Here is a 26,368-nt window from a genome sequence, read left to right as displayed (position 1 = left end):
CCTTTGCTCACCTGCCCCAGAGTACATCAGAAACTCTGTCATTTACTTTCCTGCACCAGTAACTTTTCCTCTATCACTGTGAGCACATCAAAGTCCATTTTTTACACTTATACACTTCAAGAAGACAGAGACTGTGCCTGTGTTGTTCAATCGATAACCTCTGAGCCTAACATGATACCTATCACATAGTGGGCACTCAGTAAACGTATGAAAGAGGAATGAATGAGGGCTCACTCTCAGTCCATGTGGTCTGGGTGAGGGCAACTCTATCCCTCCCTCCTTAACAAATACACACCTTCTGGGTCTAAGGCACATGACCAAGGCTGTACCAACAAGCGATCCAAGGGTTTTGACAGAAGCACTGGGAAAGAGGCATTGTATATGCTGCAGACAGCCCGCCTGAGAGTGAAACTAACTCAGAGGAAAGCAAAGGTGAGAGAAGGAGATTCAGGGCTATGATGAGTGTGAGGATATAGCCATTCCTAAAGGCTATTCTTTTGCCAGTGAACTTTTTGTTTCTTAGGTTAACTCTGAGTTGGGTTTCTGACACGTCACTAAGAATCCTAACACAAAAATAATAACTGAAATCAGACATGCAGTTGATCCCAAAGAACAACAGAAAGACCATCAGCAAGGCTAACTTGAGCTACTAGCCTAGGGAATCTTCACAGTTCCTTAAACTACCAACAAGTTTGGGGTGCCTGGGTGGCCCAGCTGGTTGAGCATGTGCCTTTGGCTTAGGTCATGACCTCAGTTTGTGAGTTCAAGCGCCGCATGGGGCTTGCTGCTGTCAGCACAGAGCCCGCTTTGGGTCTTCTGTTCCCCCTCTCTCTCCATCCTGCTCCCACTTGCACACTCTCTCTCAAAAATAAATAAAACATTAAAAAACTAAAACAAACAAACAAAAACCACCCAAAACTATGAACAGGTTTGGTTCTGGTGGTGCAGGGTGGGACAAGACACCCTGACTGGGGAGTAGAGCACAGGCATCCTGGGTAGTCATAGTCCTAAAAACCGCCTTGTTCCTCTCCTCTGGGCTAAAAAACTATTTCCAGCTATGACAGCAGAATCACTTCCTCTCATCTAAGAAAGCTTACAGAAACCAGACCTCCCAACAGACTGGATAGAGACAAAAATCTCCCTTATTTTCAGAGGCATGGAGTATAATCATTATAAATAAAGTGTGAATCTCACTCCAAACTGAATTCTAGACCAAATTAATAAAGCATTAGTTGGATAAGCATTTGAAAAAGAAACAGTCACTACCAGCTAGCTCAGGTTCTTCAAAATCACAACACACTCAACTTACTCTATACTCCTTTCTGTTCCAGTCACTTGACTGATTTATGGAGATAAATATTTATAAGCACAGTGTATATGGAGGTAGCTCACAAAGGCCATCAGGATTTTCCAGTTGGTAAGATGAAGAATGTAGGCTGCAGACAGACCTGAAAGGTGTCTTGTGGTGGGACACAGAGCTACCTATGCCTTTGGCCCTGTGCTGATCAAAACTCTGATCAGTAATGTACATGAACCTATGGTTACTGATCTACGAGGGGTAACACTGATTAGAGGAAAGGGGAGGATTCAAAAGCTAATATGATTAAAAAAAACAGGATGAAATTTAACTAGAACGTATGTAAAGCCAATGTAATTTTAAAAACCCTATTTCCTTTTTTTTTTAAAGAGAGGGAGAGTGGGGGGCACAGCGAGGGGGGGAGAGAGAGAATCTTTTTTAAAGTTTATTTATTTTTGAGAGAGTGTGTGCATGCAAGCATGCAAGAGGGGCAGAGACAGAGAGGGAGAGAGAGAATCCCAAGCTGTGAGTGCAGAGCCTGATGCGGGGCTTGATCCATGAACAGTGAGATATGATCCTGAGCCAAAATCAAGAGTTGGACGCTTAACCAACTGAGCCACCCAGGCACCCTGAGAGAAAGAGAATCTTAAGCAGGCTCCACGCTCAAGATGGAGCCTGACGTGGAGCTCAATCCCACGGCCCTGGGATCGTGACCTGAGCCGAAATCACGAGTCTGACGCTCAACTGACTGAGCCACCCAGGTATCCCTAAAAACCTTATTTCCTAAATGTAGGATGCCAGCAAATACCACACAGAGTGATGCAGTTATACAATTTGGGCTAAATTTGGAAATATACCATCTACCTGGGTTGGCTAACAAGTAACAACCAAGTTTCTGTGTATTACAGAGAAACAACAACTAACAAAAGTGAATCCAGAGAAGAGAACCAAGATTAGAAAAAGGTTTGGGAATCATGTCACACAAATGACAGTTGAAAGGGTGAGGATGTAAATTGGTACAGCCATTTTGGATAGCAAAGACAGAATCCTATAAAACTGAAAATATCTATACCTTGTGACCCAGCAATCCCATTTCTAGGTACATATACTGGAGAAATGCTCACAAACTTCCATCACCAACATAAAATTATTGATAAAAGAAAAATTCAGGAAGTATTTAGGCTTCTGTCAATAGGAGAGTGGCCAGACAGAATAAGGTCAATTCACACTCTGGGATACTTTGCAGCAGCTAAAAACAATGATATAGGTCTAGTTATCAACCAGGATGGGCCAAGTTTGCCAAAGTAACAAAAGGAACCTAAAATATGAGGGGCTTAACAAAACCCAAGTCTATTTATTCCTCATGCTACATGTTTAAAGTGAGCCTGCAGAAAAGCTAAATGTAGTTATTCTCAGACCCGGGCTGAAAAAGGCCCCATCTCTATTTGCCAAGGGCATGAAATCTCTTAAAATTTGCATTTGGAAGTATACCCATTACTTTTGTTGACGTTTCATTGGCCAAGTTAGCAAGTCACAAACCAAGTTAGCAAGTTAGCAAGTCACATGGCCACACCGAACTTCAAATGGGGCAGGAATTACAATCCCACCTTATGCCCAGAAGGCAGACAGACAAAAATACTATGTTACATAGAATGACTAATATAATACATAGTATGGAAAGATTATACAAATATATACAAATAACATGGAAAGAGTAATACAAAATAAATGAAAAGGTTTAAGACATTTTGCTGTGTGAACACACATTCATAATATCACCATTTATGTAAATTAAAACAGATCTAAAACAAATCTATATGTTGTTTATACATACCTATATATGCATGACACTGAGGAAGGAGGAGGATGACACTGGAAGAGATGATCAAAGGGAAATAATTATTTCTGTAATGTTTTAATGTCTCTAAGAAAAAAATATGATAAAATCTTAATTGTTGATAATTGTGGTTGGTGGAGAGTTGAGTGTTCATTATATTATTGTTTGAATCTTTCCATTGCATTAGAATCCTTGAAATAAGAAGCTGTTGAAAAGAACCAGGAATATTTTGGCCTGAGAAGACCACAGGTGGGAAACAGGGGGATGGCAAGTAGGAAAATAGATGGCTTTAATGACTTTGGACAAAGGAGATCTGCTCTGTGCGGCTATGAAGGGAAGAGCTGGGTTCAATGGTGAGAGTTCCTAGGAGGCAGATCTTGGCTTGGGAATAAAGAACAACTTATCATGGAAAGAGGACTGAGTAGCTTCAAAAATGTATGGAGGAAAAATACATACTCTTTGTTGGGGAGGGGTAAGTGATCAAGAGTCAGCCTGACTGAGAGAGTATCGTGGAGAGGATTCCAGCATTGGGAAGGTATCTGGATTTGGTGATCTCCACGGTCCTTCCACTTCTCAGATTCCATCAACCTGGGACCAGAACCTCCCAGTTCAGAGCTCACAGGCTCTGGAAAATGCAGCAAAATTTTCCCAAGACAAGCTTTAAAAAATAATGCAACAATCTGAATTCAGTAGAGCATTTAATGGTGTTACCCGGGAATATTTCACAATCAATAAGGATTAATTCATTTAATTGGGCCTGAAAATTAATATAGGCGAGGGGTTACAAAAATTATTCTGGCCTTGAATAAAGCTACCTTTAACTCTCATGCCTGGTCAACCTTATGCACATAATTAAATCAGTATTATTTGTTGAACTGTTGCCTATTTAATCACTGCTTCTGTGACTTATCAGTTGTTCTCCCAGTACCAAAGTCAAATTGCTCCCACAGCTAAAGAGATCTCCACAGAAACATTCCACTGAAATAAATATTACTTGGTAAAATCAAAGAGTAAGAATAACGAGTGTTTTCTTTTTAACTAGCTGCTTTGGCTACTGCCAAAGAAAAAACAAAAGTCTTAGCAGTGGAAAACGAGTATCATTGACCTGTCCTTGTGCGGGGAGGGTCAGTCTGGCATAAAAACAGTGGGGTCAGAACTCAGGCAGCTCCCTGTGGCTGCCTTGCTCCCAGTCCAAGAAGGTAAGAAATTTCAGTGGTAGTAAATGAGACAACATAATGTACCTGAGGATTTTCTTTCCAAAAGGTACCGTTATCTTTTGTACCAACAAGTTTTTATCTGTACATGGTGAATATATGCCCAGAAGATTATAAATTGAGTAGCCTTTACGTGCCTGGAATCTGATGGACCTGAATAAGACACCAGGGAAGCCCACTGTGGTTTTTAAGGAATGTGTTTCCACCATAAAAATATTGAAAGCATGCTGCAACAAAAAAACCATGTGCTTTCTGTCCATGTATTTTTGCCCACTTAGGATTTCCTACCTGCAGCGATTCTGTACCATGTAACTAACAATAGGAAATACTTTCATAAAAGTATTGTTATTTAGTAGTTTCTTCCTATTAAATTTCAAGATTAACAAACCAAACCAAACCAAACCACACCACACCACACCAAACCACAGCTCAAAAGGTTCTTATATATTCCCAAATTAATGAGTTAGTGTGGTTTGAATACTACCTTCTTTCTAGACCCATATTCCTGGCTGTGCTGGAGCTTCATGTGGCCCGCCCCACAACCCCCAGAAATATGGCATGAAAGAAAAATCCGTAATATGTTGGAAAAGCAGCTGGCTAGACCACCACAATGCCTTGCAGAGACTCAGGTCTGGCCCTAATCTATCAGCAAAAGCTGATTACTCACCCCCCACCTCCCTAGCCTAGCTTCTCCATCCGTCAAGTGCAAGCACTTACATCCTAAGATGCCACAGGGAAGTGTATTTATCCTTGGAAGACAGTGTCTGGTGATTAAATGCAAGACTGTAATGCTAGGAAGGAGTGTGGCTGGCGGAAACCAGAGACAAACAGGGGAGGAAGGAGGAGAAAGGGCTTGATGAATGAAATCCTGGGGGCAAAGGTTACTGGAAAACAGCAGGACAGAAGTAAGAGAATGTGACAGAGAGGCAGGGCCAAGGAAAACAACAAGGTCAATGATATGCTATATGAGGACAAAGAACTGTGCTTCCGGGTGAGATTACCACATATGCCTTCAGAAAAGTGGCTTTGGTTTTCAGGCCTTATGTATTCTGCCCAATAACGCAGCTCCTCTGCTTACCCTTAGAAACTTGTCTACTTAATTATACCAAAAGCTACATGTCCAAGACTATTATTTCAGAGATATAAATACTTTGGGGAAGAAGGGAACCAATCCAAAACATCACTTACAGTATCAGTTAAGACTTGTGGCTCCAGGTAAGATGGAATAAACATACTCAATTTTCTGTCCACTGAATGCAACTATAAAATTTGTACAGAATGTGGCAGCTATTAGAGAACTCATTAAAATATATATCAGCAGGTAGATCAGGGAAGAATACCAGAATGCAAAGTACAACTGAACTAGTGATGATTTTACCACTTTTTTAACCTCCAGTACTCTCTGGCCTGAACCCAACACAACAAAACTTAAAAGTGAGTGAACACTGTGGTTAGAGCACATGTTCTGATGCAAGGTGTTTTTTTTTTTTTTTGAAACAGGAACTACTATAACTCAGAGAAACTAGGGGGAAATCCCCTGGGTTTTTTTTTTTTTCTCCTTTTCCTCTCTTCTCCATGCCCAGAAAATCTCATGGTAGAGGCTGCAGCAATGAAATTAACTGGCAAAGGAAGGCCTAGGACTTAAAACTCTCAAGGGAAAGGAAACTTACATTCCATTCAGTAGAGTTATAGCTCCAAAAGGGCAAACCCAAATCCCATTGTTTTTTTTCTCACTTTCTCTCTTTCTCTGTCTGCCTGCCCCTTGTGTTCCAGAGGCTGTGCATCATGAAAGTAGGTGGTTTCTGACTGGAGGACCAAAAAGGAAAGCTCTAGGAAACCAGAAAGTACCATGAAAATAACAAAGAGAGAAGAGCTCAGGAAAGCAAACCCATAAAGCTACTTATGAACAATTCGGATCACCCCCACCCACACATATGTGGACTTGATCCTAATTATCATGTCAAAGACTTTGAGAACTTAGCTAACAGAGAAACACTCAGGTCCCAGATTGACCAGTGGGTGTCACACATGGTACAGATATGAATAGCACTGCAAAGGACCTGAATTCTAACACTGGAACTACAGTCCACAGAAAGGGAGTTGGAATTTGCACCCTGAACCTAACTAGCTCAACTGACTGCTGAAACAAATACATCAACATTCTCCATTGGAATGAAACAAGATCCAGAATCTAATAACATACTCTTCAAAATGTCCAGGATAAAACCCCCAATTACTTGCTATACAAAGGACCACAAAAATGCCAACTCACATGGGAAAAGACAATCAATAGATGCTAACAATGAGATGTAACAAATGCTGAAATTATCTAACAAGTATGTTAAAGCAGCTATTATAAAAAATGCTCAAATAAGCAATCACCAAACTTGAACACTCGTGAAAGCAAGTTAAAATACAAAGTACTGGCAAAAGCAAAGATAAGATATAAAGGATAATCAAATTGAAACTTTAGAAATGAAAAATTAAAAAAAAAACAAAATAAAAAATTCACTGGGAGAACACAATAGCAGAATGGAGGAGGCAGTGAAGAACTTGAGACAGGTAATGAAATTAGCCAATCTAAATAATAGAAAAAAGATGGTGGTGGGGTGAGGAAACCTCACGGACCTGCAGGATAATAATAAAGGATCTAACATTTGTATAATTGGAATCCAATACAGAGAAGAAAATGAGTGTGATGCTGGAAAAATATTTGAAGAAAAAATAGCTGAGAATTGCCAAGAAACTGACAGAACACTAAACATAACACAAAGAAATCCGCATGTAGACACATCATAATCAACCTGCTGAAAACTAAAGGCAAAGAACTGACGAAATAGATAATTCAACACTAACAGAGAGTTTAACACCCATTCTTGATAATGGAACAAACAGAAAGAAAATCGGCAAGAATGTAGAAAAATTACACAACACTACCGAAAAACTGAGCTAGCATTTACAAAATACTCCTACCAAGATGAACAACATACGTATATGTTTTTCAGGTATACATGGAATATTCTCCAGGAATTGCTGGTGGGAGTATAAAATGGTTCAACCACCTTGGAACACAGTTGGTCAATGTTAAGCAGAAATTTATTATACAACCCAGCAATTCTACTCCTAGGAATCTACCCCAAATAAAAGAAAATACGTCTAACACAAGGGCATGTACACGACTGTTCACACCAGCATTACTCATGAGAACCCAAAACTAGAAAATACCCCAAATGTCCATCCACAGCGAATAATCATAATGTGGTATATACGTATAATGTAATATTATTCAACAATAAAAAGGAATGAATTATTGATACATGGCACAACCATGGATGAACCTCAAAAACATTATGCTACATGAAAGCCAGACACAGAAGACCATATAGTATATGATTTTATTTACATGAAGTATCCACAAAAGGCAAATCTATAGAGAAAGAAAGTAGATTAGTGGTTGCCTCGGCCTGCAGGGAGGGGTTGGAGCGATGGCAAATGGGCACAAAGAATTCTCCTGGAGTGATGGAAATACTCTAAGACTGGATTATGAAGATGGTTACAGAACTTGGTAAATTTACTAAAAAGCACTGAATTGTATATTTAAACATGTGAATTTTGTTGTATGTAAATTATACCTTAATAAAATGGTCATTTTAAGAATTTTTTAACTTTATTTTATTTTATTTATTTTTAGAGAGAGGGAGAGCTCCTGCACGTGTATCAGGTGGGGAAATGGGGGAGGGGCAGAGAGGGAGGGAGAAAGAATCCCAAGCAGGCTCCCTGCTGACAGCACAGCACTGGGCAGGGTGGGGCAGCTCAAACTCAGGAACTGTGAGATCATGACATGACCTGGGCGGAAATCAAGAGTCAGACGTTTAACCAACTAAGCCACCCTGGTGCCCCAAGAACGTTGTATAAATGAAATCATACAGTATATAAACTTTTGAGATTGGCTTTTTTTTTTCATTCAGCACAATGCTCCTGGGATCCATCCAAGTTGTTCCACGTATCAGTAGTTCATTCTTTTTATTCCACTATATGTATGTACCACAGCATGTCTAACCATTCACCCACCGAAAGCTATGGGGGTTGTTTCCAGTTTGGGGTTATTACAAATAAAGCTGCTATGAACATTCCTGAATAGGTTTTTGTGTGGAAAGGATACTCTTAAGAGAGTGAAAAGATTCTCTCAGACTAGAATGGACTCATTTCCAGGCTATATAAATAACTTTAATAAATTAATCAGAAGACAGACAACTCAACAGAAAAATGGCAGAAGTCTCAAACAGGTTCTTTACAAGTAGATATTCAAACAGAAATAAACTATGAAAAGATGTTCAACACTATTAGTTATCAGGGAAATACAAATTAAAATAACAATTAGACTTCCAAAAAACCCCAAAATGTCCATCAGCAGAAGAACAGATGAACAAATTCTGGTACATTCATACAATGAAATACTCAGCAATAACATAGGATGGGCCACTGATAAATACGACATCATGGCTGAATCTCAAAACCATTATGTTGAACAAAAGAAGCCAAAAATGATCCAGACACAAGAATACATACCGTATAACTTTTATGTACATGAGGGGCAATAACAGGCAAAACTAGTCTAGGGTGACAGAAACCTGAATATTGGTTGCCTCTGGTTGTAGAATACTGTCTGAAAAGAAACATGATGGTATTTTCTGGGGTGACAGAAATCATCTCTATCTTCACTGGAGTGTGGGTTACGTGGGTATATACATTTGTCACAACTCAAACTGTACTCTTTAAAATCCTTGCATTTTACCGCATGTAAATTATACTTCAATAAAAAAGAAATAAGTAAGCCATAATGAAATACCACTAGTATCCATTAGAATGGCTAATATTCAAAACCTCTACAACGCAAGTGTTGGCAAATGTGGCCAAACGGTACCTCTTGTATACTGCTGGTGAGACTGTAAATTAGTTTAAATGCTTTGGAAACCTGTTTGGCAATATCTACTGAGGCTCAACATATGCATACCTTATGACCCAGCTCTTAGTTATGTGTCTAACAGAAATGTACACATTTGTCCCTCGAAAGATGTGCAAGGACATTCAGATGAGCACTGTATGTAGTAGCCCCAAATTGGAAAAAACCTTATAGCTTACTGATCACAAGATACACACACACATCCTTCACCTACGCAAAGTATAAAAATACAATTCATCTACAGCAATAGAATTAAGTATGGTGGTAAACCAGTAACCTCTGGGGTAGAAGGAAGGGGTAGTCATTGCCAGGAAGTAGGAAGGGGACCTCTGCAGTGCTGGCAATATATATATATGTATATATATATATATTTTTTAATAGATATCCTCATTTTTTTAAATGTATGTTTATTTTTCAGAGAGAGAGAGAGCGCGTGCAAGCGAGAGCGAGTGGGGGAGGGGCAAAGAGGAGACACAGAATCTGAAACAGGTTCCAGGCTCTGAGATGACTGCCAGCACAGAGCCCGACCCAGGGCTCGAACTCACAAAGCAGGAGATCATGACCTGAGCCGAAGTCAGACGCTCAACCAAATGAGCCACCCAGACAGCCCGCAATGTTTTCCTGACCGAGGCACTGGTTAAATGGGTATATTCATGTTGAAATTATCAACGGAGCTGTACACTTATGACTTGTTCACTTTTTCTTCAGGTACGTTGTACTTCCACATACATTTTAGATTCTGTCCCTTAAGTCATATGCACGCATACTCAATGTCTTCGCTCTTTGTCCACTACCACTACCCCCTTTATCCTTCTTTAGCGTGTGCACTTCTCTTACTCTCTGCATTCTTGTCTGCTGAACTATCAATAATACTTGGTACTTAACCTAAATCTTTGTTGCCAGTGATGGGATCATGTAAAGGCAAAACCACAGTGAGAAAAGAGAGCCCACAAAATAACTGCAGGGAGAACACAGGCATCCTTTCTTCACACAGGCAGGGTTTTAGAAGTTAGCATTAAAGAAGCTAGACCTGGTCTATCCACAGAGGAGAAACTATCCTTTAAATAGAAGGATTAGTTCATTTGCCCACATAACTCTCTCAACTCCACGGTGAATGACATCATCTTAATAGCTTCAAGTTGACCATGGTGGGAATGTCTACATCACAGAAATCAGTAAGCTACAAATCACAGCACTGATTTATAGACAAAGTTATAGACACAGAGTGGCATTCCTTTATGTGACCCTTCCTGTATAGAAATCTTTCCAAAGGCACTTTCACATACTTTAGCAATCATCAGAGCTGCAAAATAGTGTAAAGGGGGCAAAAAGGCTGTCCAGGAATTGATTCTTAACCCACAGTGTAAGATCTGGACTTAGGGATGTTAATCTTAAAAACACCCACAGGCTGATTTAAATTTCACATTACCTTTAATTTCACAGAATGTTATTTGTTAATTTATACATGCTACAAATTTATGTACAAGATACTGCATCACACTTGGTACTGCAGATACAGGAACAGGTAAACTGCAAGGTCTGTAATTTTGAGGAGCTCAGGGCTCTGGTGGATGGATAAAGAGGACAGGAAAACAAATGACCACAACCTAGAGCGATAAGTCTTATAAGAAGGGAAGGCTCCAAATTTCCTAGGGGCATCGAAGGATAGTTACTAAGAGAGGGCGTGGAGGCTCCATGTTGGAAGTGACACCTTATCAGGACATGGACCAACCAAACAGCATGGTACCTCTTCGGATTTTAGAGATGAGCAAAATGCAGGTGTTTGCTCTGAGAAAAAGACTAGTTAAAAACACATTTGGAGGGGTGCCTGGGTGGCGCAGTCGGTTGAGCGTCCGACTTCAGCCAGGTCACGATCTCGCGGTCCGTGAGTTCGAGCCCCGCGTCGGGCTCTGGGCTGATGGCTCAGAGCCTGGAGCCTGTTTCCGATTCTGTGTCTCCCTCTCTCTCTGCCCCTCCCCCGTTCATGCTCTGTCTCTCTCTGTCCCAAAAATAAATAAACGTTGAAAAAAAATTTTTTTTAATTCAGCACAGACTTCACCTCTTATCAGAAGCCTTACTTAACTTCCTCTCCTACTCCCAAGCTGTATAAATGCCCCTTCTAACCTCTACCATAATATTTACCCCCTATAATTACCTGATTACTTGCACATATCTCCCACTGGACTCTAAATTCCTGGAAGGCAAGGAGTGTGTCATGTCCTCTCTTTGTATGCCTAGTACCTAGCCCAGTATGTGATGCCCAACAGCTCAGTGAGCATTTTTTTAATGGAACTGGGTGGTATCATTTGCCCAAGGTGACAGATGCTGTACAGCAAAGGAAGGGTAAGCCCCAGGTCATCTCTCTCTTCATCTAGGAAGCTTTCCATTGTATAAAGTACTTGAAGAGTCACTCATGAAGAAGTCAAACATGATTCCAGAAAATGTATTCTAGGGACAGACATTTTATTGATCTCTGAAGGACCAGCAAATGTGAATGGTCTAAATAAACCAATCAAAAGGTGGAGATTAGCAGAATGTGTTAAAGAATACGATCCATTTATATGCTATCTACCACAACTTACTTCAAATATAAGGAATTAAGTAGGTTGGAAGTAAAAAAAAAATGGAGGAAAAAATAAGATGCAAAACATTACTCAAAAGAAAGCAGGAGTGGGTATATTAATATCAATAAAAAGAAAATTCCACAGATGGAGAATATTAAATAATGATAGGCCAATCTACCAAGATATAGCAATCCTAAATACGTATGAACCAAAAAACAAACAAAACAAAACATCAGCTGTAAAATATGTGAAGCAAAACTGGTTGAACTGAAAGGTAAGACGTACAAATCCACAGTTATAGTTGGAGACTTCAACACTGTTTTCTCAACAATAGAGCCAATAGACAAAATCAGCAAGGAGACAGCACTCAACACAATCAACCAACCAACAGGATTTAACTGACACTTGTAGAACACTGCATCCAGCAACAGTAGACTACAGCCTTTTCAAGTACCCACATAACATATAAAAAGACTACAGCTTGGGCCACGGAACAAACTTAAACACATTTAATAGGATTGATATCATATGGAGTGTATCCTCTGACCACAATGGAATAAACACAGAAATCAATAGCAGAAAGATAACAGGAAAATCTCCACACATTTGGAAACTAAATTATGTACTTCTAAATAAGCCATGGGTCACAGGGGAAGTCTCAAGGGAAATTTTAAAAATACACTGAACTGAATGAAAATGAAAATACCACAACATACCCAAATTTGTGAGGCACAGGTAAAGCAGTACTGAGAGGCAAATATATGGCACTAAATGCTTACGTTAGAAAAGAAGAAAGTCTTGGGGCGTCTAGGCAGCTCAGTCGGTTAAGAGTCCAATTCTTGATTTCAGTTCAGGTGATGATCTCACACTTTGTGAGTTCGAGCCCCACGTCCGGCTCTGTGCTGATGGCGTGGAGCCTGCTTGGGATTCTCTGTCTCTGTCTGTCTCTGTCTCTGTCTCTCTCTCTCTCAAAAATAGATACACATTAAAGTTACTGGTTTAAAAAAAAGAAGAGATGAAAGCCCCAAATCAGTAATCTAAGCTCCTACCTCCAGAAACTAGAAAAATGAGGATAACAATCCTTGGAATAGGATACAAAAGTAGATGAAGATTTGAGAAGAACAAAAGTCAACTTCTATGAAGTACTAACACTGGATAGGTAGGTCAACCACTTAGGCCTGAAGTGGGCAGAGGTAGTACCTGGCAGAATACCTGGGCAGGAAGACAACCAAACTAATGCCAATATCTCAGATGAATATAGGAGCTGGCATAGTTTAGGGAAAGGTAGAAATTAAGCTCTGGGCTTCCTACAGCAGCTGACCAGCTTTAAACATCTCAAGGAGACAGAGGAATAGAAATGTATGCACCAGAGGACATATATTATCAACACAGACACATAAACCCACAGAGGGGCCCCACTTGAGCAGCTGATTAACGTACCAGTAGGAGTCTCGCCTGTCAGGACATGCCTAGGAGCAGCCTATCTTACCAGGAATCTAGGTTCTTGAGGGGACAAGGACACTGCTAGTAAAGAAGGTAGCCCCGGGAGAAGACAATAGTTCACCAACCTGACCTCGTGGTCCCCCAAAGTATGAGGGAGTAACAATTCAGAAAATGGTTGTGAAGCATGTAACTCAGGTTTATCTAAAAGCTCAGCTTTCAAGGACTTGATTAAGAATCCCAGTCAGAGACGGGCTTTCCAAAGAAACCTAAACAAGCTGACATGCAACCCCTACAGGCCCGGAAGCTCTAGCTATAGCAGGAGGACAAGAGAGTCAAGAGCCTCAGCACAGACATCATTGCCCTTAACTCATCCAGTGAGTACTGGATGAGTGGGTCACCCACATGGGCAGAATCTGGCATTGCTGTATTAGCGACACTGGAGGCTGTGCAAACACATGAGAACAGCCTCAAGGGACTGAAAGCACTAGCAGCCCAGCAAGGATCCTGACCCAGAGGTCACCAAATGTGCGAGAAGGAGGCAGATGACACTTGGAGCTCTAGAATACCCAGTCAGGAAAACACAGCAGATACCTCCAGGATAAGCTGGCTGTATCTGAAGACTGCCCTGGAAGCTGAAAAACTGTAAGAGAGCTAGCAAAAGTCTATGGAGTGACTATTATCCAGACTCTGTTTCACCTCCAGGATGGTATGGCCCATAGTATTTAGGACAGCTATATTTCATGGTGGTAATAGATCCAAGAGTGAATATAGTTATAGAACACACACACACACATACATACAGAATACATATACATGCATAGCACAGAGATGTTTATTTTCCTGTCACCTAAAAGGTAAATTTCCAAATCAAGAGAATAATGTTTTTACCCTAAAAATCAATGTGAATAGTACATTTAAAATTAGTTGTTTCTAGGAACTCTGTGATAGACAACTCACTTAAGAAGCTTAAATTTCAAAGGGCAACAAAAGTTAACTTGGGCCTAAAGACCTCTTTAAGTGCATGCATAGTACAAATGTGGCTCATCTGGTCCTTGAGATGGAGGTAAGAGGGTGGAAGAAATAGGCCATGGACATCTCAATAGACTTCTGATGCCAGCTGGCAAGGCAGATACGCAGGTGAGAGGAAAGGCCAACTATAGGGTAGGGGTGAAGGGCGCCTGGGTGGCTCAGTCGGGTAAGCATCCAAATTCAGCTCAGGTCATGATCTCACGGTTCGGTTCGTGAGTCAAGCAACATGTCGGGCTCTGTGCTGACAGCTCGGAGCCTGGAGCCTGCTTCGGATTCTGTGTCTGCCTCTCTCTGCCCCTCCCCTGCTTGTGCTCTGTCTCTCCCTCAAAAATAAATAAACATTAAAAAATGTATAGGGTAGGGGTGAGGGGCAAGGGCAGGCTCTGCTCCTGGTCAGAGCTGGGATTTCCTCTACATTAAATTTTTTTTTAACATTTATTTATTTTTGAGAGAGAGAGAGAGAGAGAGAGAGAGAGAGAGAGAGAGAGAGACAGAGCATGAGCAGGGGAGGGGCAGAGAGAGAGAGGGAGACACAGAATCTGAAGCAGGCTCCAGGCTCTGAGGCATCAGCACAGAGTCTGACTCAGGGCTCGATCTCACCAACCGCAAGATCATGACCTGAGCTGAAGTTGGACGCTTAACCGACTGAGCCACCCAGGCGTCCCCCCTCTACATTTAAAAGTGACTAGACATGGGGCACCTGGGTGGTTCAGTCAGTTAAGTGTTCAACTTTGATCTCTGCTCAGATAATGGTCTCACAGTTCAGAAGATCAAGCCCTATGCCGGGCTCTGTGTTGACAATGCGGAGCCTGCTAGGGATTTTCTCTCTCCTCCTCTCTCTGCCCCTCCCTCGTTTGCTTACTCTTGGCTCACTCTGAATGAATGAATGAATGAATGAATGAATGAATGAATATTTTAAAAAGTCACCAGACATTTCCTCTCACTAGTCACAGAAAAACAGCCTCGCAAAAGAAGTCTACAGAAAGTCAACTAGGTAATTAGACTTGTAAAAAGCTCAACTCAGAAGCAGGAAAACAAAATTTAAATAACAGCCTTTATCTCTTCTACACAAGAAAGCTTCCCTAAGCCCCTGACAATTGGGTGTCAAGTGACTCCAAATGAAAATCTTCAAATAGGAGCCTGGGTTGCTCAGTCTGTTAAGTGCTGACTTTGGTTCAGGTCATGATCTCATGGTTTGTGGGTTCGAGTGCCACGTCGGCTCTGTGCTGACAGCTCAGAGCCTGAAGCCTGCTTTGGATTCTGTGTCTCCCTCTCTCTCTGCCCCTCCCCCACTCGTACTCGGTCTCTCTCTCTCTCTCTCTCAAAAATAAATAAATGCTAAAAAAATTTTTTTTTTAAATCTTCAAGTAACTAGACAGAAACAGTTCTGGCTTTTCTTCCAATCAATTTCTCCTGACTTGATTGGTTGATTGACTGATTGCCCTTTATTTTTTTCCAATTTCTCCTAATTTGATTGATTGACCTTTATTTTTTCCCTCAGCTTTACAGAAGTATAACTGACAAGTAAAATGGCAATATTTAAAGTATGCAATGTGATGATTTGATATATATTGTGAAAGGGCTCCAACCAAATTAACACATCCATTACCTCACATACTTTTTTTTCTTTTTGTGGTGAAAACATTTCAGTTCCACTCTCTTAGCAGCTTTCAAATATGTAATGTAGTATTGTTAACTACAGTCACCATGCTCTACATTAGATCCCCAGAGTTTATTTATCTTACAACTGAAAATTTATACCCTTTTACCAAATTCTGCCCATTTCCTCCATTCCTCAGTTCTTGGCAACCACTATTCTACTATTTCTAGTTTAACTTAAAAAAAAATCACATATATAAGTGACACCATGCAGTATTTGTCTTTTTCTGTCTGGCTTATTTCACTTAGCATAATATCCTCCAGTTCATCTGTGTTGTCACAAATGGCAGGATTTCCTGAAGAGCTAACTTTAAAAGTACAGACAATGTGAAATATTGCTCTAGAACTAAAAATACTTAATATCTGTTAAAAAGACAAGTGCAATGATCATTTAGTAACTCTTAACTTCTACTTATACCTAAGACACTTATCCAAAGAGCAAAGTTTGAATTCTGGCTACCCTTTTCACAGCTCAGATCACTGACATTCTAACTCAACTGACTTAGACATTATTCTAAACCGGGAGATAGCAAACTTTTTCTGTAAAGGGACAGAGAGTAAATATTTTTTGCTTTGCAGGCCATTCGGTCTGTGCCGTAATTATTCAATCCTGCCACTGCAGCACAAAAGACACTAGACAATACGTAAACAAATAGACATGGTTGTATTCTGATAAACTTAAAACTTCATTTATGGGCACTGAAACGAACTGTTAAACTTCACTTATGGACACTGAAATTTGAACTTCATATAAATTTTACATATCATGAAATATTCGTCTTTTGATTTTTTCCAACCATTTAAAAATAGAAAAAAAAATCCATTTGTAGTCTGTGGGCTGTATGAAAACAGGTAGTAGGCCAGATTTGGCTGGCAGGCTGTAATGTACCAATCCCTGCTCAAACCAAGACCTGATGCCTCCCAGAAGGAATTTAAAATTTCACACACTCCCTGATTAAAAAAAAAAAAGCAGCAGACATTTCAAGCCAACATCTCACCATAAACTTCTGCTAAAGTTTCAGCTTGGGGAGTAGGGGCAAACTCTGTAAGTGTATAGCAACATATTATAGTGGAAAGAGAACTGGAAAACTGGCTTAAAGACCTGCAGTTTATTAGGTACGTAAAGCTACAAAAATCACTCATTCTTTCTGGAGCTCAATCCCCCCCATCCTGGTCCATTTGCAACAATCTTCCACATTGCTGAAAGGGAGCAGGAGTTATAACTATAATTTACTAAACTAATGTTAATTTCTATCTGGGATATATAGCAAATATTTCTATTTCTATTATGTGCAGTCCCTATGAAGCAAACATATTTCAAAATCTTGTATCATTATTATTCCAGTCTATTCTGGAATCTAGAGCCTACTTATGATACTCTGAATAGCCTGAGTAGTGAAAAACCCCAAACAGGAGAAACCCACGGAAATGCACATCCAGACATATCTAAATCAAAGTGCGGAACAAAAACACAAAGGAAAAATTCTTTAAAGCAACCAGACAAAAACCTTACATTATAGGAGTAACTATACACAGGGTATGACACAGGTTCCTGGTGTCAAAGCGACCTGAGGCATCCCTCAAAAGAAATCGCTATGATCATTGCCCTATCATTAAAAGACTCTGTAGGAGGGATGCTAACATCCCATTCCCCCATCACATTCTAGACTGTAAAATGGGTGCTGACGTATGGACAGAGATACTGTGCCGTGCCTTGCCTTGAAAGCTGTGCCGTGAAGGCTGGCCCTTGCCTTGCCATTAAGAATCCACCGTTTGTAACCCATGGACAATACTAGAAAAGTTTTACAAGGGGGAAATTACCCAATGTTGTAATTTAAGTAGTTAGTAGAGGACACTGACAGAAAACAGTAAAGATAGAGAAATCCATCATAGTCTAAGCAACATTTCAACACATGTAGTCTTTACGGCTAACTTCTCTAGAAAATGGTCCCCAGTTGGGTTTTAATTCAATTGGGTCCTAGTTTCCACCGGTAATGAGTAGAAGTCCTACAACCAGAAGTGGCTAGACCAGAGATGTGAAGGGGGATCACATTAGACCAATGAGGAAGAAACCTCACACAGGAGACTTAAGATTGGCAGCTGTCCTGATGACTTAGGTGACTGCCCCATGCCCAGACAACTTTGTTTAAGGACAGGAATAAAGAGAGGGCATCAAATTTCTGGGTCTTATTACCATTCTGGCCATGGTACTAACTTCCAGCCAAAAGGCAGGCTTTCTCCTCCCCATAGAGTAGCCACAGGCTAGAGGATTGCAACCTGAGCAATTGGCATAAAGTGTTCCAATAAGACCATACTCCTTGAAAAGCCCCTGGATTGAAAATAAAGGAAGAGAAGAGAAAGTATTCACCACGTCTGCACAGAGGCTCAGAGTCCAGAGTCCACCCCACACTGGGTGCCAAATGATGTGCAAATGTTGGGGTTTGGAGCTGATGGCCAAGAAAGAATTCATGAGAAGTCTTTGGGGCAAAAAGATGGTTTTGTTAAAGCAAGGGGATAGGACCTGTGAGCAGAAAGATGCACTGGGGTTGTGAGGAGTGACTGATTATATACTTTTGAGTTGGGAGGGGGTTAGAGACAGCACAAGCCTCCAAGGTATTTTGGAAACAAGGTTTACAGGACCCTGAGGGGGCTAGCTATTGTTAGGAAAAGGTCATTTACTTTGCAAGTTTACTAAACCTTCAGTCATGGGACCCTTCAGATATTTATCAGCGGGCCATATGCTTGGAGAATGACTACTAACATATATTTGGGAGGTTAGAGATAAAGGAAGTTTCCAAAGGACTTGGAAACTTAGACTTACAGGATCCTGGAGATCAGGATAATGTTAAGCTAAGATTGCCTTCTGCCCTTAGCAAAGGGTCACTGAAGCAGCTGTGTTCCTAGAGGAATGTCACTCTGCCTGTCTCAAGGACTTGTCAATGGGCTATAAGTTGTAAGGAAATTTAATTTTTTTTCTTTTGCCTGTTTCCCATATCATTTCATTGGGTTACAAAAATTTGACATTACAGTGGATTTTTCATCAGAAACCATGAAGGTCAGAAGGAAACAAAATGTTTGAGGTGTGGGGAAAAAGGAACTATCAACACATAATTCTATATCCAGCAAAAATACCTTCAGAAATGAGAATTGATAGCCAGCAACCTGCTCTAAAAGAATTGCAATAGGAAGTTCTTCAGACAGTTGGAAAATTATAGCAGACAGAAATTTAGAACATTGGGGACAAAGGAACAGCAACATAAATAGAAAATAATTGGGTAAATATAATAGACTATTCTCTTGGTTCTTGAAAATATGTTTCATAGCTGAGAGCAAAAATGATAACGTGTGAAGGGATTTTCAATAGGCGTAAATGGAATATAAAACAACTATAACACAAAGGATGTTGGGTAAATGTAAGGTTTCTGCATTCCTCTTGAAGTGATAAAGTATTGATGCTACGTAGACTGTGCAAAGATATGCATTATAATTCCTAGTGTAACCACAAAAATATGCAGAGATGAACTCAAAAATCACAGTCAATAAATTAAAATGGGGTGCTAAAAAATGTTCCAGTAACCCAAAAAAAAGGCAGGGAAGTGGGGAAAAAAAGGAAATAATAACAGATAAAGTGGGACATAGAGGGACATGACATAATGCTAAAAGGTTATTAACTCACCAAAAAGACTTAACAATCCTAAATTTGTACACACCTCACAATGGTGCTTTTAAAATATGTGAAACAAAAACTGTCAAACCAAAAATGAGAAGTAGAAAAATCCACAGTTATACTTGGAAGCTTCAATACTCTTCTCTAATTAATACACAGAAGTAGTAGACACAAAATCAGCAAGAGTATGTAAGAACTGAACATCATTATCAACTAAGTGGAATTAGCTGGCATGATATAGAACACTCTGCCTGAAAATAGCAGAATATATATTCTTTCAACAAGACAGACCATATCCTGGGTCATAAAACAAACCTCTAATATAAAAGAATTGAAATTATAAAGAATATGTTCCCTGGCCATAAAGAAATTAAAATAGACATCAACACACACAGATAAGAGGAAAAGTTCCAAACACTTGGATGTTAGATAGCATACATCTAAATAATCCATGAATTAAAAGAGAAACTTAAAAAAAAATTTTTTTATCTTAGAGAGGGGGAGAAAAAGCACACGAGTGGGGGAGGGGGCAGAGGGGGAGCGAGGGAGGGGAGGGGAAGAAAAAGAAAGAGAGAGAGAGAGAAAGAGAGAGAGAATGAGAAAGAAAGAGAATGCACAAACCCTAAACAGGCTCCATGCTTAGCGTGGAGCCCAATGTGGGGCTTGATCTCATGACTCTGTGATCATGACCTGAGCTGAAATCAAGAGTCAGATGCTTAAGTGACTGAACCACCCAGGTGCCCTTCAAAGAGAAACTTTCAAGAGAAATTAGAAAATACTCAGAATTAAAGAAAAATGAAAATACAACATAAACCAATTTGAGGGCTACAGCTGAAGCAGTGCTTAGAGGGAAATTTATAACATTAAATGCTCTTATAGGAAAAAAAAAAAACGGTCTCAAATAAACAATCGACACTTCCACCTTAGGGAACTAAAAAAAGAACAAAATAAATCCAAAGCAGTCAGAACAAGGAAATAATCTGGATAAAGCAGAAATCAATGAAGCTGAAAAACAACAGAGAAACAGAAAAACAACAGAGAAAAATCAATGAAAACAAAAGCTGGTTCTTTGAAAAAAATCAATAAAATTGATAAATCTCTAGCAAGATTGAGAGAGAAAAGAAGAGAGAACACTCAAATTAGCCATATGAAGAATGAAAGAGGGAATTATCACCATAGACTCTGCAACCACTGAAAGGATAATAAGGGGATATGATGAATAATTCTATGCATATAAATTAGACAACTTAAATGAAATGGGACTGATTGCTCAAAAACCACAAACCACCAAAATTCATTGATGATGAAATAGATAACCTGAATAATGCAATATCTATTAAGGAAATTAAATTCACAGCTAAAAATCTTTTTAAGAAGAAATACTCAGGCCCAGATGGTTTCACTGGCAAATTTCAACAAACATTTAAAGAAAAAATAACACCAATTCTGCAAGATCTCTCCCAGGCAACAGGAGAGGAGGGAATCCTTCTCAACAAATTTTATCAAGCCCTGATACCAAACCCAGACAAATGCAATACAAAAAAAGAATGCTATAGACCAATATTCCTCATGAATACAGAAGCAAACATCCCCAGCAAAATATTAGCAAATCTAACAGCAATATATAAAACCCTAAAACCAAGTGGAGTTTACCCTAGGAATGCAAGGCAGGTTCAATGTCTAAAAACCAATCAATGTAATCAACCATATTAAGTGTAAAAAAGAAAATCCACATGAGCATTTCCGTTCATGATGACAAAAGCATCTGTCAAAATTCAGCATGCACTCATGATAGAAACTCTCAGCAAACTAGGAATACAAGGGAACTTCCTCAACTGAATAAAAAAACTTAAAGATGACAGACTTGAGGGTGAAACAGGAGAAAAGATGTTCTTTTTCACTACTCCTATTTAAAAAATTTTTTTGAGTATAGCTGACATACAGTGTTATCTCACCACTCCTATTACATCATACTGGAAGCCCTGGCCTGTGCAATAAGGGATAGATAGATGGGCGGATGGACAGATGAATAAAAAGATAAATAAACGGCACACAGGGGTTTCTAGCTGGCTCAGTCAGTGGAGCATGCAACTCCTGATCTCGAGGTTGTGAGTTCAAGTCCAGGTTGGGTATAGAGATTACTTAAAATCTTTAAAATGTAATAGGGGCCCGTGGGTGGCTCAGTCAGTTAAGCGTTCACCTCAGGTCATGATCTCACAGTCACGAGATTGAGCCCCGTGTGGGGCTCCATGCTCAGTGTGGAGCCTGCTTAAGATTCTCTCCCTCCCACTTCCTCTGCCCCTCAACTCGCACTCACTCTCTCTCAAGAAAAACGGGCATATAGATTGAAAGAAAGAAATGAAACTACTCCTACTCCTAAACAACATGATTGTTTGCTTAGAATATATCAGAGAATCTATTTTTTTAAAATCCTTTAACAACCAGTTAGCAAGGGAGGAGGACATAAGGTCAACACAAAAATAAATCATATTTCTATGTGGTGGTAACAAGCAATTAGAAACTGAATATTTTAAAAATATATTATATACAATAGTTCTAAAGAAATAAAATATTTAGGTATATCTCTAACAAAACACGTATAGGATCTATATGCTGAAAACTACAAAATTCAAAAATCTAAATAAATGGCGAAATATACTATAGTCATATGGTGAAATGTTCAGCATATTAAAGATGTCAGTTATCTCCAAATTCATCAGATTCATCAGGAGATTGAACCTAATTCCAATAAAAATCCCAGCAGCATTTTTTTGTAAATACACAGGTTGATCCTAAAATTTATTAAAAAATTTATAAAAAAACAGCAAAAGATCTAGAATAGCTAAAACAAATTTTAAAAAGAATAGAGAAACCACACTAACTGATTTTAAGGCTTACTATAAAGCTACAGTAATCAAGACAGTGATATTGGTGAAGTGATAAAAACTGACCAATGGAACAAAACAGTTCAGATACTGACCCACATAAATATAGGCAACTGATGTTTGACAAAGGTGCAAAAACAACTTAAAGAAGGAAGAATAGTCTTTTGGACAAACGGTGCTGGAATAAGATATCCATATGTAAAAGCGAGACCTCCATCTAAACTTTGCATCATATACAAAGACTAACCGGAAACAGGCATAAACCTAAGTGTAAAACATGGAACTACAAGTAACTTTTAGAAGAAAACAGGAGAAGGGTGCCTGGGTGGCTCAGTCAGTTGAGCGACCAACTTCAGCTCAGGTCATGATCTCAGTTTGTGAGTTCGAGCCCCACATAGGGCTCTGTGCTGACAGCTCAGGAGCCTGCTTTGGATTCTGTGTCTCCCTCTCTCTCTGCCTCTCCCCGACTCATGCTCTTGGTTCTCTCTGTCTCAGAAATAAATAAACATTTTAAAAATTTTTTAAAAAAGAAGGAAACAGGAGAAAATCTTCATGACCCAGAATTAATAAGAGTCCTTTTTAAAAAAATGATAGAGGGGCGCCTGGGTGGCGCAGTCGGTTAAGCGTCCGACTTCAGCCAGGTCACGATCTCGCGGTCCGTGAGTTCGAGCCCCGCGTCGGGCTCTGGGCTGATGGCTCGGAGCCTGGAGCCTGTTTCCGATTCTGTGTCTCCCTCTCTCTCTGCCCCTCCCCCGTTCATGCTCTGTCTCTCTCTGTCCCAAAAATAAATAAACGTTGAAAAAAAAAATTTAAAAAAAAAATAAATAAATAAAATAAAATAAAAAAATGATAGATTGGACTTCATCAAAATTAAAATCTTAATTGGTGAATGACGCTGTTAGGAAAATGAAAAGCCAAGCCAAAGATGCAGAGAAAATATTTGTTAATAAATTATGTAACCAACAAAGGATTTTTAACCAGAATATTGGGGAAAAAAAAAAAAAAAAAAAAAACCTCTCAAAACTCAACAGTAAGAGGGGCACCAGGATGGCTCAGAGGAGCACGTGACTCTTGATCTCAGGGGTTGTGAGTTCAAGCCCTATGCTGGGTGTAGAGATTACTGAAAATAAACAAACGTGGGGGCCTGGCTGGCACAAATGGCAGAGTATACGACTCTTGATATCAGGGTTGTGAGTTCAAGCCCCACATTAGGTGTAGAGATTACTTAAAAATATTTAAAAATACATAAATTAAAAAAAAAACAATTCAACAGCGAGAAAACAAACTACCAAATTTAAAAATGGGGAAAATACTTGAATAAATAATCCTCTCAACAAATACTTGAGCAAAATACTTCCCTGTGATGGGTTTTATAAAAGTCATGAATTTGAAGTCAGTCTGGCTTTTTAAAATTTTAAGGGTGGGAGCAATGTTCCTTCACCTAACTACACCCCAGGGCAGAAGGTGGCCCAAGTGATTTTTTCAAAAACACTTTATAATGAAGTATTAGAGAACTTGTTTTAATAATAACCAGGAAAAAAAACAGGTTGAAAAAATGTCTCCTACTTGTCCCATATCCCTAACCCACTCCACCCCCTCTTCCCTGGTGTTTTAGAATTTTGGTTCAGATTTCCTCTGCAGAGGATTCCCTGTGCTGCATGGAAAGCTGGCACTTTGGTCTTTGTATTAATAGGCACCATACCTGGATAATTTCTGAATTGGAGTTTTTATTACAAGATACTTGTTTTATGCCTCTTTCAATAAAGTCGTCAAGCTGATTCAGTTTGTTACTGAACCATGTTTTAACCTGCCCTTCCTGTCTCACATGATGTTTCAAATTTGTATATATTTAATACTCAATGGTCTTGTAGACAATTAAGTTTTATTAATGTGAAAACGATCCACTCTTTTGTTGGATTCTGTGGGTGCTAACAGGGCAGGCTGCAGCCCTCCACTTGAGCTCACTCTGTTCTCCATTTTCATCCCGGACAACTGCAAATCAATGACTGACATGGAGTACCAGTGGAGCCTGGGGGGTAGAGGGCGGGGGGGGGGGGGGTCAGGGCTGAACAGTGCCTAGTGCCTGAAACACACTGGCCATTTGCAGAATTGTTGATTTGATTATGCTATTCAGTAGTGTGAAAAGGAAAGTATTAAAATAAAACCTGTTAGAGAAAAGGAGGCTCTATCAGAACGAGCTGCAGTATATTTTGCCAAAGCTATTAGATTTTTGAGGCAGCTGGTAGTTTATCAATTTTTATTTCTTCAATATAGTTATTTTATGGCCATTACCAGCAAAACTGGATTATAAGGAATAGTGTTTGACAGGAAAGAAGGGCCCAGTGTGAGTCTGTTTGCTCTGGATCTCCTAAAACAAAGGTTCTTAATGTCATCCTCTTGGCTTATAAATAGAACAATAACATGATAAGAAGGAACATCAGTTTCTCATTTTGTGAGAGTAGTTCCAGAAAGTCTTTCTGCAGTCTTTTGCAGAGGCATCCAGTGTTTTTTCCTGCGAAGAGCTCTTCAGGTACCAGCATGATCACTAAGGTATTTCAAGGTGCTGGTACAGCATTAAAACCAGCAATCAGTAGTGGATTTCAGGGACTTTGTACAGGATGGGGCATGATCCACAGGCAATGCTGTAGGATGTTTCGGGTGTCAAAAAATGTAATTTTCAAAATTAAAAACGTGACTCCTACAAACACAGAGCGGACACATGTCAAAGACTACTTTATCTGTGAGGGAACCAGGATAATTCAAAGAATATTTGAGAGATTTGGTATACAGAGGTACTAAAATTAAAAAATGCTACAGTAAGATAGCTAACTTGGACAGAAAAGTGGTTAATGTCTACAGGACAGTTCATCTGTACTCTCAGATTATTTCTTCTACCCAAAAGAATTTTTACATCTCCTACCCGACAAAAATCTTTTAACGCATCACTTCCAAACAAAGATGCAATCCCCCAAAGAACTAAATAATCCTTGGGTGGGCCTCTCAATGTTCCAGTATAACAATGAAAGAACATATGACCATCTTTTTGTATTATTTTTAAGTTTTAAATAATTTCTATTAACAGAGGGCTAATAGTTTATTTTATATTTGAGTAAGTCTTTGTAACTAAAATTAAGGTTCTAGGGGACCAGCTTTTGGAATAGTATGGTGGTGCTTATATATTTTGCTTTACCCAAGCTTTCCAAAATATCATTTATTTACCTTTCAAACCAATCACAGGATCTTAGAAGTCATCTGAGATCCCGCCATCTCCTCGGGCATGTATCCTTTCTTTAGCAGTCTTGACAGATGATCCTGAAGCATTTGTGTGCAAGGAGGAAGGAAACTGGCATGAGTGCTCATTATGTGCACATTTATTTTCAAAGGGCCAAATTCCTTTTTTCACGGTAACACGTAACCTATACATTTAGCCACATTTATCAAATAAATGGATTTCTTCAGCATAATTGCCTTGAATTATACCTTAATTCTAAAAATTTATACACAGTATAATTTATCCTTCTTGATGTACAATTCGAGTTTTGAAAAATGCATACATTTGTAATTACCACCACAAACAAGATATAGAACAATTCCCCACAATGAGATACCATCTCACCCAGTCAGAATGGCTAGCATCAAAAAGGCAAGAGATAACAAGCATTGGCAAGGACATGGGGGAATGACAAGGACACGCAGTGCCGGTGGAAATGTAAATTGGTACAGCCACTGTGGAAAACATTATGCGGGTTTCTCAAAAAATTAAAAATAGAAATGCCACAAAATCCAGTAATTCTACTGTTGGATATTTAC

General features: G+C 39.5%; 1 protein-coding gene across 1 annotated transcript in view; it reads right to left on the bottom strand.

Moving 5' to 3' along the window:
- JADE3 (jade family PHD finger 3) overlaps positions 1-26,133 on the bottom strand; it is a 120,800-nt gene extending 94,667 nt beyond the window's left edge. Inside the window, exon 1 of the mRNA XM_040468981.1 lies at positions 25,778-26,133. The gene's annotated coding sequence lies outside the window, so the exon portion shown is untranslated. The remainder of the gene's footprint in view (positions 1-25,777) is intronic.
- Positions 26,134-26,368: the final 235 nt, after the last annotated feature.

This window comes from Herpailurus yagouaroundi, unplaced genomic scaffold (genome assembly GCF_014898765.1).
Source record: "Herpailurus yagouaroundi ecotype Mexico unplaced genomic scaffold, PumYag 67793, whole genome shotgun sequence".
Taxonomy (NCBI): domain Eukaryota; kingdom Metazoa; phylum Chordata; class Mammalia; order Carnivora; family Felidae; genus Herpailurus; species Herpailurus yagouaroundi.
The sequence above is the reverse complement of the archived record's forward strand: the minus strand, read 5'-3'. Positions and strand labels throughout refer to the sequence as shown.